General features: G+C 52.3%; 1 pseudogene; it reads right to left on the bottom strand.

The window, feature by feature from the left end:
• Positions 1-74, bottom strand: LOC144891874 (U2 spliceosomal RNA; annotated as a pseudogene).
• Between the last annotated feature and the right edge of the window lie 14363 nt (positions 75-14437).

Raw genomic sequence — 14437 nt, 5'->3', positions numbered from 1 at the left:
TAAAGCTACCTACCTACCTACCTAAAGAAGAACAGATACTACACTTGATCTTAGCCAAAAGGCCGAGAAGCGATAACGTAAGAAGTTTAAAAACGCTCTTTTCCACGACAATCGCATCTATGATTGAGCGGCGACGATTCGCGAAAATCGAAAATTCCATCGAAATGTCCGATCTTTCGGCGCCTCCATTGCAGCTATGCATCTTCATTGATATCCTGGTATTAAACAATCCTGGTGTGATGTATATATTTTGTTTATCTTGAGAGAAATATAGGATTTATCATGTGAAGAAAAACAGGATGACAGATTAGCGAAATGACGTCATTTCCACTGTGCGTCAGAGCCGCGTCCCGTGCGTAAAACCCGGCTTGCCAACCGAGATTCCAATGGAATTGGACATTAAACACACCAGCTGTTTAATACATTATAAATAATACATTCGACCTGAATTACAGGAACCCTAATGGGTATGGGGGTTTATGATTTTTACTGGGATCAAATCACGTGCTTTGTTGCGAAGCAGCGAAAAGGGGAGGAGGTCACGTGGTGCTTGTACAGTTGTGCACATGACTTCCCGATGTTAATCCACTCGCACTCCGTTTCGGTTATTCCATCGAGCTTTGCAGGCTCCGCCCATCAGAGGAGGTCGAAGAGGAAGAGGGCGATGCTGGTTCGTGCGATGACGTCATGAGGATCCGAGAAACGAGTGACCGAAAGAGAGAACTATTATTACAATGATTCAAATGAACCGATCTTTAAATAAGCTCGTTGATTCGTCGTTAACTGTGGAAACTAAAACAGCACTTGTGAGAGAGCATACCTCCGCCATGCTGAACATTTTACATTTTGTATCCCACGACCAGGTCGGGCCGAGATTCGGACCTGAAACATAAGCTAAGCGGGTTGTTAGTCAGGTTCACTATGTTTTTTCGTTCAATATTTTTCGGAGATTAGCAAAACTATACATTTTTGGAATATTCAGAGCATGAGGATTTCAAAAATTAATGTTGGCATTTGCTTAGACACCTTTGCGAAAATGACACTCAGGACAGTGATGAAGATCTGTAAACGCATATTCCTGAAGGGTGCAGACCTAGTACAATTACCTTTGTTTGTTGCTTTTCTATAATCATGAGCACTATTTTGAGGCCTTTATTGGATTCCTTGACCCAGAAAACATAGGATTAGCATATTTAATTAAGTTTCCAGGTTGACGAGAAGCCGAGATCGCGCAAAATATGTATTTTATGGCGGCCATATTGAAAATCCAAAATGGCGGCCATGAAGGTGTCTGTGCAAATGCCAACATTGATTTTCGGATTCTCCATGCTCTGATGATTCCAAAAATGTACATGTTTGCTAATCCCAAAATTTTGAACGAAATTATATTTGTTAACATAGTGAACCTGACTATGTTCTTGTCACCGAACCAACTCATCCACCAAGTTTAGTCATAACTCGTCCACAACGTTTATAAATATCACACTATATGTCGTTTTTGGCCCTGTCTCGCAATGGTGAAGATTCACTGTAAAATTCTAGTGGCCGGATCCGAATCCGCATCTTCACCAAAATCTAATCATTTTGTCCGTGCCATATACACTTCCTATCTGCCAAATTTCGTCCCAATCCGTCCACAACATCTTGATATATCTTGTTGACAGACAAACAGACATGGGTGAAAATATAAACATATCCACCTTCGGTGGAGGAGGTGAAAGGACATAAAATGTCACTGGCTCCGCCGTGGTTTAGTAATTTTGCTGTGCGGAGTTAAAGGCTGCCAGTCGGCCATCTGACAAAAACTCTTCTGCATATCTATACTCATGCATTGGTTTGTGCCAAGTTTGAAAAAAATGGGGCCATGCATGTCCGATAAATGGATGGGGATAGGTTGAAGTAACAAAAAAGCCACCAAACGGCCATCTTGGATCTGATCTCGAAACAAAATGACGTGCCTATGTAACCCATCATTCCTTATCTGTTTGCTAAGTTTCAACAAGATTGGCAAACACATGTCCAAGAAATGGTTGAGGACGTGTTCAACATCGGGTTTTTTTACAACGAGAATGGCCACCAGCCGGCCATCTTTGATCGCATCACGAAACAAAATGATGTGCATATGTCATGACTTGTCTTTGTGCCAAATAGGACCAAATCGGTCCATACATATCCAGAGATATGGTTGCGGATGCACGGACACGGCCAAATCCATAAGCCCCCGCTTCAGACTAATCCATAATCCATAACACGGCCAAATCCATAAGCCCAACGGGGGCTAATAATAATAAAATAATTAATTTCCAAATAATTGGCAAATAGCATACCGAATCCTCAAAATAGACCATAGTGACCACACATTTGTGTTGAAAGATTGGCCTGTAAAACCTTCCCTTTTGAAGAGGTAGACATCTGTACAAACAAACATACTGACATTGTATTTTATATGGTACATAATTGTGACCAAAACGTCTTCTTCTTAAAATAGAGAACAAACCGAAAAAAACACAAGCAGTCCATCAAGCCGTGTGACTAAATATCTATTAATTACGTACTGTTTGAACGTCTGTTGCATCCTGTCTATTAATGGCATATGTCTGTTGTTATGAATATAGGGCTAGAGTGATATATAGATCAGGTAGATCTGTGTAGGTATCATGGTCCGACTGTCGTGAAGAAGAACCACCCCTTGTAATAAGTAGAAGACCTCTTTAGCCCGGATGTCGGTTTAAGCTCGTATATATATGGTCATACGAGGATGGCCTTGTGCTAATTATCGCAGGGATTATGCTAATTCCCCTGTATGTGAGACCTTGTGATTTATCCATTGTCCCTTATGGCACGACACCAATAGACACTCGGCAGGCCCAATAGCACCACACATACCAATTAATTTCTCCACACAATAAAACTCAGCAGAAGTGCAGGCAGGAAGCGCCCATGCATTGTGCCAACATGGCGATAAAACATTGCTCATGCAGGCTGAGGCCATGCCCACCTCACGTCGGATTGGTCGAGGTGGTTTGATGGGGAGATCACACCAACGAAAGGCCAGAGTAAGGAAGGACTTGTGATTGGCCAGGGGCGGAGCAAGGAGCGACCCGCTGATTGGTGTAAAGAAGCGACTGATTGGTCACCGACCGATGGTATGAGGAGGAGAGCACGAAGCGCTTGGCCAGTGGTGAAGGACTGACGTGGGAAGAACATTCTAGAGGTCGAGAGGCGACGGACTGATTGGAAGGGAGGACCGATGACGTCAAGAGACAGGACGTAAAAACCACGGCTGGCCGGCATTTTGCCCTCTCGTTTTTGGATCCCTTGGTGCCTGGACCTCGTTCGCTGCTGCCCTTAAGATTCCTCTACTCCGACCTCTTGCCCTCAAGCCTTCCTTCACCCTCGACCCTCTCTCCCTTCTGATACAGATGTTGGGTGCATCGCCGTTCCGTGCCAAATTCATGAGGACATTGCACGGCGGAGCAAGCGGGCTGCACACTCGTTCACTTCGCGCAGGAGGCCTTCATCGGGGCCGAGCAAACAAGGGCGAGTCGAGGCCTTCTTGGCGCCAAGGCGTTTTGGCGCGCATGGAGCCGCGTCCTGACTGTGCACACAGGGCCGACGCCATCCCCGACGAGAACACGAGTGGTTAAGCTAAGCACACACACACGTGCCCTGTTATTTCTATTTATCTGTCCTGTGTCTGTGTTTAAGTCTGGTGTGAGGGATCCCAATTTAGGACATTAATTTGAGCGTCGCGTTTTCATTGTTCTCGGGTTCCGTTAAAGAAACCTGTTATTTTTGTACATTGTAAATCGGTTTTCCTTTGAGTTACCTTTTGTAGGTTTGAAAACTGCTCGAGGATCGCGTCAGGTAAAAGCCTTCAGCTTCTTCTTCTTCTCTATTCCTCTCGCACGGAGATAATAAATCCACTGTTGAACAATGCCTCGAAGGAACGCTCCATTGCTATCTGTGATTTCCCGGTCTTCACCGAGGGGAATCACGGGACACTATTCATTATGTACTGTTGGAATAGACCTTTCTACCCTTCCTTTACACTGCTGAGACCGCTTAAACTTTCGAAAACCCTTTAAGACCACAAAGACCCCGACAGGCCCTTAAAAGCCCTGGAGACCCTTAAAGACTTAAAAGACACAGATGACCCAAAATAACCTGAAGAGCTAAAAGACCCAAAGGACCCTGAAAACCTTTGAAGACCAAAAGACCCCACAGACCTCACCTCAAGACCCTGAAGACACAAAATACCCCAAAGATCCAAAAGACCCAAAACATCCCGACGACCCAAATGACCCCTAAGACCGTTAAAGACGATAAAGACCGTTAAGACCCCCAAAGACTCGGGGAGGAGTGGGTATCTTATCAAGATTGAATATTGAGCCGGCTTGCGTTGCGTGACCCCGCTTGTGAATGGCTGTTTCCGACATGCCGACGATGGCGATTGATCTCGGTGACGTTTGGCAAGACTTTCCATTCCATGACCACGAGCTTCCCTTGGATGGAATGGCTTCAGATGCTTATGCATTACAGAGTTACTCTTCATGTAACACTGTAAGACAACTTCTTCCTGCAGAGCACGCATCAAAATTGCTTTGGATTTGAAATCTCGCTCAGTTTTTCAGGATTATTTTCCAGATTTTCGTGATGCTCGATGATGTACCAGATTTTCGTGATGCTCGATGATGTACCAGATTTCGTGATGCTCGATGATGTACCAGATTTTCGTGATGCTCGATGATGTACCAGGTTTTCGTGATGCTCGATGATGTACCAGGTTTTCGTGATGCTCGATGATGTACCAGATTTTCGTGATGCTCGATGATGTACCAGATTTCGTGATGCTCGATGATGTACCAGATTTTCGTGATGCTCGATGATGTACCAGGTTTTCGTGATGCTCGATGATGTACCAGGTTTTCGTGATGCTCGATGATGTACCAGATTTTCGTGATGCTCGATGATGTACCAGATTTTCGTGATGCTCGATGATGTACCAGGTTTCCGTGATGTTCGATGATGTACCAGATTTCCGTGATGTTCGATGATGTACCAGGTTTTCGTGATGTACGATGATGTACCAGATTTCCGTGATGTTCGATGATGTACCAGATTTTCGTGATGCTCGATGATGTACCAGGTTTCCGTGATGTTCGATGATGTACCAGATTTCCGTGATGTTCGATGATGTACCAGGTTTCCGTGATGTTCGATGATGTACCAGATTTCCGTGATTTTCGATGATGTACCAGGTTTTCGTGATGCTCGATGATGTACCAGATTTTCGTGATGCTCGATGATGTACCAGGTTTTCGTGATGCTCGATGATGCACCAGGTTTTCGTGATGCTCGATGATGTACCAGATTTTCGTGATGCTCGATGATGTACCAGATTTTCGTGATGCTCGATGATGTACCAGGTTTTCGTGATGCTCCATGATGTACCAGGTTTTCGTGATGCTCGATGATGTACCAGGTTTTCGTGATGCTCCATGATGCACCAGGTTTTCGTGATGCTCAATGATGCACCAGGTTTTCGTGATGCTCGATAATGTACCAGGTTTTCGTGATGCTCGATGATGCACCAGGTTTTCGTGATGCTCGATGATGCACCAGGTTTTCGTGATGCTCGATGATGTACCAGATTTTCGTGATGCTCGATGATGTACCAGATTTTCGTGATGCTCGATGATGTACCAGATTTCCGTGATGCTCGATGATGTACCAGATTTCCGTGATGCTCGATGATGTACCAGATTTTCGTGATGCTCGATGATGCACCAGGTTTTCGTGATGCTCGATGATGCACCAGGTTTTCGTGATACTCGATGATGCACCAGATTTTCGTGATGCTCGATGATGTACCAGATTTTCGTGATGCTCGATGATGTACCAGGTTTTCGTGATACTCGATGATGCACCAGATTTTCGTGATACTCGATGATCCACCAGGTTTTCGTGATGCTCGATGATGTACAAGATTTTCGTGATGCTCGATGATGTACCAGATTTTCGTGATGCTCGATGATGTACCAGGTTTCCGTGATGTTCGATGATGTACCAGGTTTTCGTGATGCTCGATGATGCACCAGGTTTTCGTGATGCTCGATGATGTACCAGATTTTCGTGATGCTCGATGATGTACCAGATTTTCGTGATGCTCGATGATGTACCAGGTTTTCGTGATGCTCCATGATGTACCAGGTTTTCGTGATGCTCGATGATGTACCAGGTTTTCGTGATGCTCCATGATGCACCAGGTTTTCGTGATGCTCAATGATGCACCAGGTTTTCGTGATGCTCGATAATGTACCAGGTTTTCGTGATGCTCGATGATGCACCAGGTTTTCGTGATGCTCGATGATGCACCAGGTTTTCGTGATGCTCGATGATGTACCAGATTTTCGTGATGCTCGATGATGTACCAGATTTTCGTGATGCTCGATGATGTACCAGATTTCCGTGATGCTCGATGATGTACCAGATTTCCGTGATGCTCGATGATGTACCAGATTTTCGTGATGCTCGATGATGCACCAGGTTTTCGTGATGCTCGATGATGCACCAGGTTTTCGTGATACTCGATGATGCACCAGATTTTCGTGATGCTCGATGATGTACCAGATTTTCGTGATGCTCGATGATGTACCAGGTTTTCGTGATACTCGATGATGCACCAGATTTTCGTGATACTCGATGATCCACCAGGTTTTCGTGATGCTCGATGATGTACAAGATTTTCGTGATGCTCGATGATGCACCAGGTTTTCGTGATGTTCGATGATGTACCAGGTTTTCGTGATGCTCGATGATGTACCAGGTTTTCGTGATGCTCGATGATGCACCAGGTTCTCGTGATGCTCGATGATGTACCAGATTTCCGTGATGCTCGATGATGCACCAGATTTTCGTGATGTTCGATGATGTACCAGGTTTTCGTGATGCTCGATGATGTACCAGGTTTTCGTGATGCTCGATGATGCACCAGGTTCTCGTGATGCTCGATGATGTACCAGATTTCCGTGATGCTCGATGATGTACCAGATTTTCGTGATGTTCGATGATGTACCAGGTTTTCGAAGCAGATTTTTCTTTACAAGGAGGTCCAATTCCCTTCCTCTTCCGAGTTTTTTTGCAGCACAGAGGAAAAGCTGACTTCGTCTGTCTCGGTCCCACCTTGAAACACGGAAATGCTCCTGGGAAAGAAAATGAGAAGCAACCGTTGCTTCAAAATATTTGCAATCCTCCAGGAAATTGTATATATTTTTTCAATTCAATAAAAAAAATTCACCCTCTTTACCTGGGGAATGTATAAAGAAAGAGACCGCTCCTGGATTGCTCCAGACTTTTTTTAATTTGCTGTGAAGAAATATTATTATTTTGGAAATTCACAATACTCTCTACTGATATAATAGGCTGATGCTGTCTGCCGGATTCAGGAAGAAGGTCGACCAAAAGGAAAAATACAAAATACTGTAGCGGTTACCGCTGGATGCACACAATCGCCTTGCACCGGCCAGAACACGGCCAGACGCGCCTCTCCCGGGCATGCCCGGACTCACTGTTCCCGGGCACGCCCGAACCTCCCGGGCACGCCCGCTATCGCCTTTCCAGGGCTCACCCAGAGCGTCCGGGCATGCCCGCTATCGCCTTTCCAGGGCTCGCCCAGAACGTCCGGGCATGCCCGCTATCGCCTTTCCAGGGCTCGCCCAGAGCGTCCGGGCATGCCCGCTCTCGCCTTTCCAGTGCTCGTCCAGAGCGCCCGGGCACGCCCAGCCTCGACTTGCCAGGCCGCAGCCAAACACGCCCGGGCAGGTCCAGACTCGCCTTTCCAAGGCTCGCCCTTGACACCCGGGCATGCCCGGTATAGCTTTTGCCGGGCAAACTTCCCGACATAAATGTGTATATATATTGCTGCCCGATAAACGGGCTTTTGTCAGAATACCTGAGCTGTTTTGTTTCAATAAAGCAACTCGGACGAATTCCGTCTTTGGTCGCGTCACTTCTTTTGACTCGCGTTGGAGCGCAGCTCCTTCACTGGTGACCTACCGACATGGACACAGCAGTGACTCTTAAACTGCCTACCTTCTGGGAGGCTCATGCGGCTGTTTGGTTCGCCCAGGCGGACTCCCAGTTCGCCCTGCGAGGCATCACCACGGACGACACCCGCTTCCACCACGTCGTGGCAGCGCTCGGTTCCGCCACCGCGGCCCGCGCCCTGAGCCTCCTCGAGCACCCGCCGGCTGCCGACAAGTATGACGCGCTGAAGACGCTCCTCCTCGACGCTTTCGCCCTCTCACCGGCGGCACGCGCACGGCGCCTGCTCGACCTATCCGAGCTCGGCGACACGCGCCCGTCCGAGCGCATGGACCATATGCTCTCGTTGCTCGGTGAGCACTCTCCGGATTTTCTGTTCCGCGAGTTGTTCCTTCGCCAGCTGCCTCACCCGGTACGCCTCGCCCTGGCTGGCACGTCGATAACCGATCCCCGCGCCCTCGCCGGGGAAGCCGATAAGATCTCCTCGGCGGGCCAACACATCGGCGCGGCTACCTGGAGCCTGCCGCCGTCCGAGGCGACGCCCACGACGCCCGAGCACCCTGCGCGGTTGGAGGCCGAACTGCCGGTGAAACTGGCGGCTGCCACGCCGCACCGACCGCTTCCGACACGACGGCCGGGGCCTCCACCTGACCAGGCGTGGTGTTATTACCACGCCAGGTTCGGACACAAGGCTCGGACGTGCCGACCCCCGTGCACTTTCGGCAAGTCGGGAAATGGCCGGGCCGGCGTTCATTACCAGCCATGAGCGCCGGCCACTCGGGCAACTTGCTTTTTATTCGGGACAAAGCGTCCGGGCGGCGTTTCCTTTGTGACACCGGCGCCCAACTGAGCGTCATACCCGCCTCCGAGCAGGACAGGCGGGACGCCGTTTGCGGCCCCTCTTTGGTCGCTGCTAATAGCTCGGCCATACGCACTTTCGGCCCGCGCAATGTCACCCTCTGCTTCGGCAGCCAGCGCTTTCAGTGGACCTTTGTGACCGCCTGCGTCCCCATGGCTTTGCTGGGCGCCGACTTCCTCTGCGCGCACGGGCTGCTGGTCGACGTCAAACGTCGTCGCCTTGTCAACGCCGAGACCTTCAGCTACCTGGCGTGCACGATGAGCAGCTCCGCGCCGACCGAACTGGCGTGCGCCCTCCCGACGGCGAACGAGTTCGCTCGCCTGCTCGCGGAATTCCCGGCCCTCACACGGCCGACGTTTTCGGCCGTCGCAGTGCAGCATGGGATCGAGCACCACATACCCACTACGGGTCCGCCGGTCTACGACAGGGCCCGCCGCCTCGACCCGGCCAAGCTCGCCATGGCAAAGGCCGAGTTCGACGCGTTGGAGCACCTCGGCATCGTGCGGCGCTCCAATAGCGCGTGGGCCTCACCACTGCACATCGTACCAAAGCCGGGGGGCGGATGGCGCCCGTGTGGCGACTACCGCCGCCTCAACGACGCTACCACCCCCGACAGGTACCCGATCCCGCACATCCAGGACTTTTCCGCCCGTTTGGCGGGACGGGTCATATTTTCCAAAATTGACCTGATACGGGGATATCACCAGGTACCTGTCCGGGCGGCCGACGTCCCGAAGACGGCCGTCATCACGCCGTTCGGCCTGTTCGAATTTTTGAGGATGCCGTTTGGCCTCAAGAACGCGGCCCAGGCGTTCCAGCGCTTAATGGACGGCGTGCTGCGCGACCTGCCATTTCTTTTCGTCTATCTGGATGACATCCTCGTCGCCAGCACGTCCCGCGCCGAGCACCTCCTCCACCTCCGAACACTGTTCGGTCGCCTCAGCGAGCACGGCTTAATTGTCAACCCGACCAAATGCCACTTCGGCACGACGACCGTTGACTTTTTGGGCCACCGCATCACCAAGACCGGGGCCGTGCCACTGCCGACCAAGGTCGAGGCCATCACCACGTTCCCACGTCCCCGTTCCATCAAGGCCCTACAAGAGTTCCTCGGCATGGTGAATTTTTATCACCGATTCGTGCCCCGCGCTGCTCAGCTCATGCGGCCCCTTTACGAGGCCCTCCGGGGCAAGCCGGCCAAGCATGACATCGTTTGGTCCGCGGCCATGGACGCAGCCTTCGCGAGCACAAAACGGGCCCTCGCCGACGCAACGCTGCTGGCTCACCCGGTGCTCAACGCGCCCATCGCCCTCACTACGGACGCCTCCAACTACGCGGTGGGCGCCGTCCATGAACAATGGGTGGACGGGGTTTGGCAGCCACTCGCTTTTTTCAGCCGGCAGCTCCGGCCGAACGAGTTAAAATACAGCACGTTCGACCGCGAGCTGCTCGGTCTATTCCTGGCCGTTCGCCATTTCCGACACCTCCTGGAGGGCCGCCCGTTCACGGCTTTCGTCGACCACAAGCCGTTGGTCTACGCAATGGCCAAAGTCACGGAGCCGTGGTCGGCCCGCCAGCAGCGCCGCCTCTCCGCCATGTCGGAATTCACCACGGACATCCGGCACGTCGCCGGCAAAGACAACGCTGTGGCCGACTGTGTTTCTCGGGCCAGCGCGAACGCGGTCCACCTCGGCGTTGACTTCGCGCTCATGGCGGCCGACCAGACCACCGACGCCTCGGTGCAGGCCCTCCGGGCGGCGGACACGGGCCTCCGCCTGGCCGACATCCCCTTTGCGGGCACCGTGCTGCTCTGCGACGTCTCCCAGGGCCAGCCTCGCCCCATCGTGCCCGTTTCCTGGCAGCGCCGCATCTTCGCCTCCATCCACGGCCTTTCTCACCCGGGCCGGAAAGCTTCTCAGAAGCTGGTGTCGGCGCGTTTCGTCTGGCACGGCCTTCGACGGAACGTCCGCGACTGGGCCAACGCCTGCAAGGCCTGCCAGCGGGCCAAGGTCCACCGCCACACCCAGGCCCCGCTGGCACCTTTCACCGTGCCTGCACGGCGTTTCGACCACGTCCACGTGGACCTGGTGGGTCCCCTGCCCCCATCGCGGGGGTTCACCCACCTGCTCACCATGGTGGACAGGACCACCAGGTGGCTGGAGGCCGTGCCCCTCACCTCCACCCCCACCGCCGACATGGCGCAGGCGTTCATCGCCACCTGGGTCGCGCGCTTCGGCGCACCGGCGGACATCTCGTCCAACCGCGGCCCACAGTTCACGTCCGAACTTTGGGGCGCGGTCGCCCGCTCGTTGGGGGTCATGCTGCACCGCACCACGGCCTACCACCCCCAAGCCAACGGGTTGTGCGAGCGGTTTCACCGCTCCATGAAGGCCGCACTCATGGCCGGCCTTCAGGACGACGGTTGGACCGACCGGCTGCCGTGGGTCCTTTTGGGCCTCCGCACGGCCCCCAAGGAGGACCTCCGGGCGTTCGCCGCCGAGCTCATCTACGGCCAGCCGCTCCGCGTCCCGGGCGAGTTCGTGCCCGACGCTACCAGTCCCTGGTCCGCTGCACACCAGCGCTCGGACCTCCAGGAGGCCGCCCGCCGATTTGCCCCCGTGCCAACGTCCCGCCACGGTGGCCCCCAGTCCTACGTCCCCCCGGCGCTTCGCACAGCGGAGTACGTCTTTGTGCGTCATGACGCGCACCGGGGGCCACTCCGGCCGCCGTACGACGGGCCCTTCCGGGTCCTGCGATGGGGCGACAAGTCCTTTGTCGTCGACGTTGGCGGCCGGTCGGACCGGATCTCTGTGGACCGCCTCAAACCGGCGCACATGGACGTCGACCGACCACCACGGTTGGCCCTTCCTCCGCGGCGAGGCCGCCCCCCGTCCACAGTTCCCCCCGCTCGACCACCCACCACCACGTCGGACCCCTCCCCACGACCCTCCAGGGGTCGCTTCGGCCGGGTCATCCGGACCCCCCTTAAATTGACCCTGCCGGTGCAGGTCGATTCTGGAGGGGCGTGTGTAGCGGTTACCGCTGGATGCACACAATCGCCTTGCACCGGCCAGAACACGGCCAGACGCGCCTCTCCCGGGCATGCCCGGACTCACTGTTCCCGGGCACGCCCGAACCTCCCGGGCACGCCCGGTCTCGTCTTTCCCGGGCATGCCCGTTCTCGCCTTTCCAGGGCTCGCCCAGAGCGTCCGGGCATGCCCGCTATCGCCATTCCAGGGCTCGCCCAGAGCGTCCGGGCATGCCCGCTATCGCCTTTCCAGGGCTCGCCCAGAGCGTCCGGGCATGCCCGCTATCGCCTTTCCAGTGCTCGTCCAGAGCGCCCGGGCACGCCCAGCCTCGACTTGCCAGGCCGCAGCCAAACACGCCCGGGCAGGTCCAGACTCGCCTTTCCAAGGCTCGCCCTTGACACCCGGGCATGCCCGGTATAGCTTTTGCCGGGCAAACTTCCCGACATAAATGTGTATATATTGCTGCCCGATAAACGGGCTTTTGTCAGAATACCTGAGCTGTTTTGTTTCAATAAAGCAACTCGGACGAATTCCGTCTTTGGTCGCGTCACTTCTTTCGTCTCGCGTTGGAGCGCAGCTCCTTCAATACAATGTTTTATAGCCGGATGCCGTTCCTGACGCCAAGCCTTTTTTTGACCAGTGTTGAATGTACAAAAATGTCAGTGGTGTGGATAATCAGAGAGTACTCCAGTACTCTCTATGTCGGGATGGCACGGAAAAAAATGTCGCTCCCATCTGCTGCATGCAAAACTATAGTTGTAAAGCGCGGTGTTACGCGCGCTGTTTGTAAACAAGGAGGAAGCGGACAACGCGGTAATTTGTAAGTCTTTATTGAAGAGCTCACTGTAACACTGAACTCTCAGGGCTGCGCGCCCCGTGTATATCGTGAGGCCACGCCTCTCTCCCGGGCGTGGCCCACCCCCACTCGGTGTGCGGGGTGATGTCACCACGTCAGTTTTTTCGTGTCCGCCACAGTTGGATTCTCTTCTTTTAAAACTCACTTTGGCTGCATATGAGACCGACCTGGTCTGTTCAGCTGATTGTCGAGGAAGGGATCACTTTTCAGTTCTCCAGACCAATGCAAAAGCAAAATACAGCGAAAAAACGCGATCGGTCAAACCCGGGAATTCATCCCCTTGGTCATCATCATCATAATCTATCTATAATTCCAGTAATCTCTGTGTGTGTATGTGTGTGTGTCTGTGTGTCTGTGTGTTTGTTTGTCTGTGACCGCTGTTTCTCGACAACCACGGGTCCGATATACTTGAAACTTGCCAGGTATATTGCTGGGGACCCGAGGATGTGCCTTTTCAAGGTTTCATATTAATCGGAGAAGTAGTTACCGAGCTATGTCCAAAAAACGATTCAACCAATCAGAGAGCAGCGAGCTATCACGTGTGCCGAACGTGGCGAACAGACTCTGCCTCGGACGGCACATTTGAGAGCGTATTCATTTATTTCACGTTGGGAAACTCTGTTGGCGCTATGTTGGCGTTAAACTATGTTTTAAAACTAATTAAAACTAATTTGCGATTCTTTCGCTTTCCTGCGCGTTTGTGCATGCTATGGCGATTTCTTTACCAAACTCCGCAAGCCGTTCGCTTTGGACCAAACCATTTCATGTAAATAGAGGGGGGGGATTGTCACCGTACTCGCAAGCCGTTTGCTTTGGACCAAACCATTTCATGTAAATAGAGGGGGGGGATTGTCACCGTACTCGCAAGCCGTTCGCTTTGGACCAAACCATTTCATGTAAATAGAGGGGGGGGGGGGGATTGTCACCGTACTCGCAAGCCGTTCGCTTTGGCTTTGCGAATGGACCAAACCATTTCATGTAAATAGAGGGGGGGGATATAATTTTAGATATATATATAGTACGGGCATGCCCTAGTCTATCTATAATTCCAGTAATCTCTGTGTGTGTGTATGTGTGTATGTGTGTGTGTCTGTGACCGCTGTTTCTCGACAACCACGGGTCCGATATACTTGAAACTTGCCAGGTATATTGCTGGTGACCTGAGGATGTGCCTTTTCAAGGTTTCATATTAATCGGAGAAGTAGTTACCGAGCTATGTCCAAAAAACGATTCAACCAATCAGAGAGCAGCGAGCTATCACGTGTGCCGTACGTGGCGAACAGACTCTGCCTCGGACGGCACATTTGAGAGCGTATTCATTTATTTCACGTTGGCAAACTATGTTGGCGCTATGTTGGCGTTAAACTATGTTTTAAAACTAATTTGCGATTCATCGTAACTGCGATATGCGACCTTCCGGACAGTCAAATGAGGACGTCACTTCCGGACTTACGGATAGTCATAGTGACGACGTACTGATGCTGAATGTGGCGAGCAGACGCTGCCTCGGACGGCACATTTGAGAGCGTATTCATTTATTTGACGTTGCAATCTGTGTTGATTGTTGTAAGGTACGATCGATTGTAGTACACGTTTATAATAACTGTGCCGATACAGGCCCGATTAACTGCAGCGCCATCCGAGCTG

This window comes from Myxine glutinosa, chromosome 4, assembly GCF_964187855.1.
Source record: "Myxine glutinosa chromosome 4, kmMyxGlut1.1, whole genome shotgun sequence".
NCBI classification, from domain to species: Eukaryota; Metazoa; Chordata; class Myxini; order Myxiniformes; family Myxinidae; genus Myxine; species Myxine glutinosa.
This window is presented reverse-complemented; position numbering and strand designations above follow the sequence as displayed.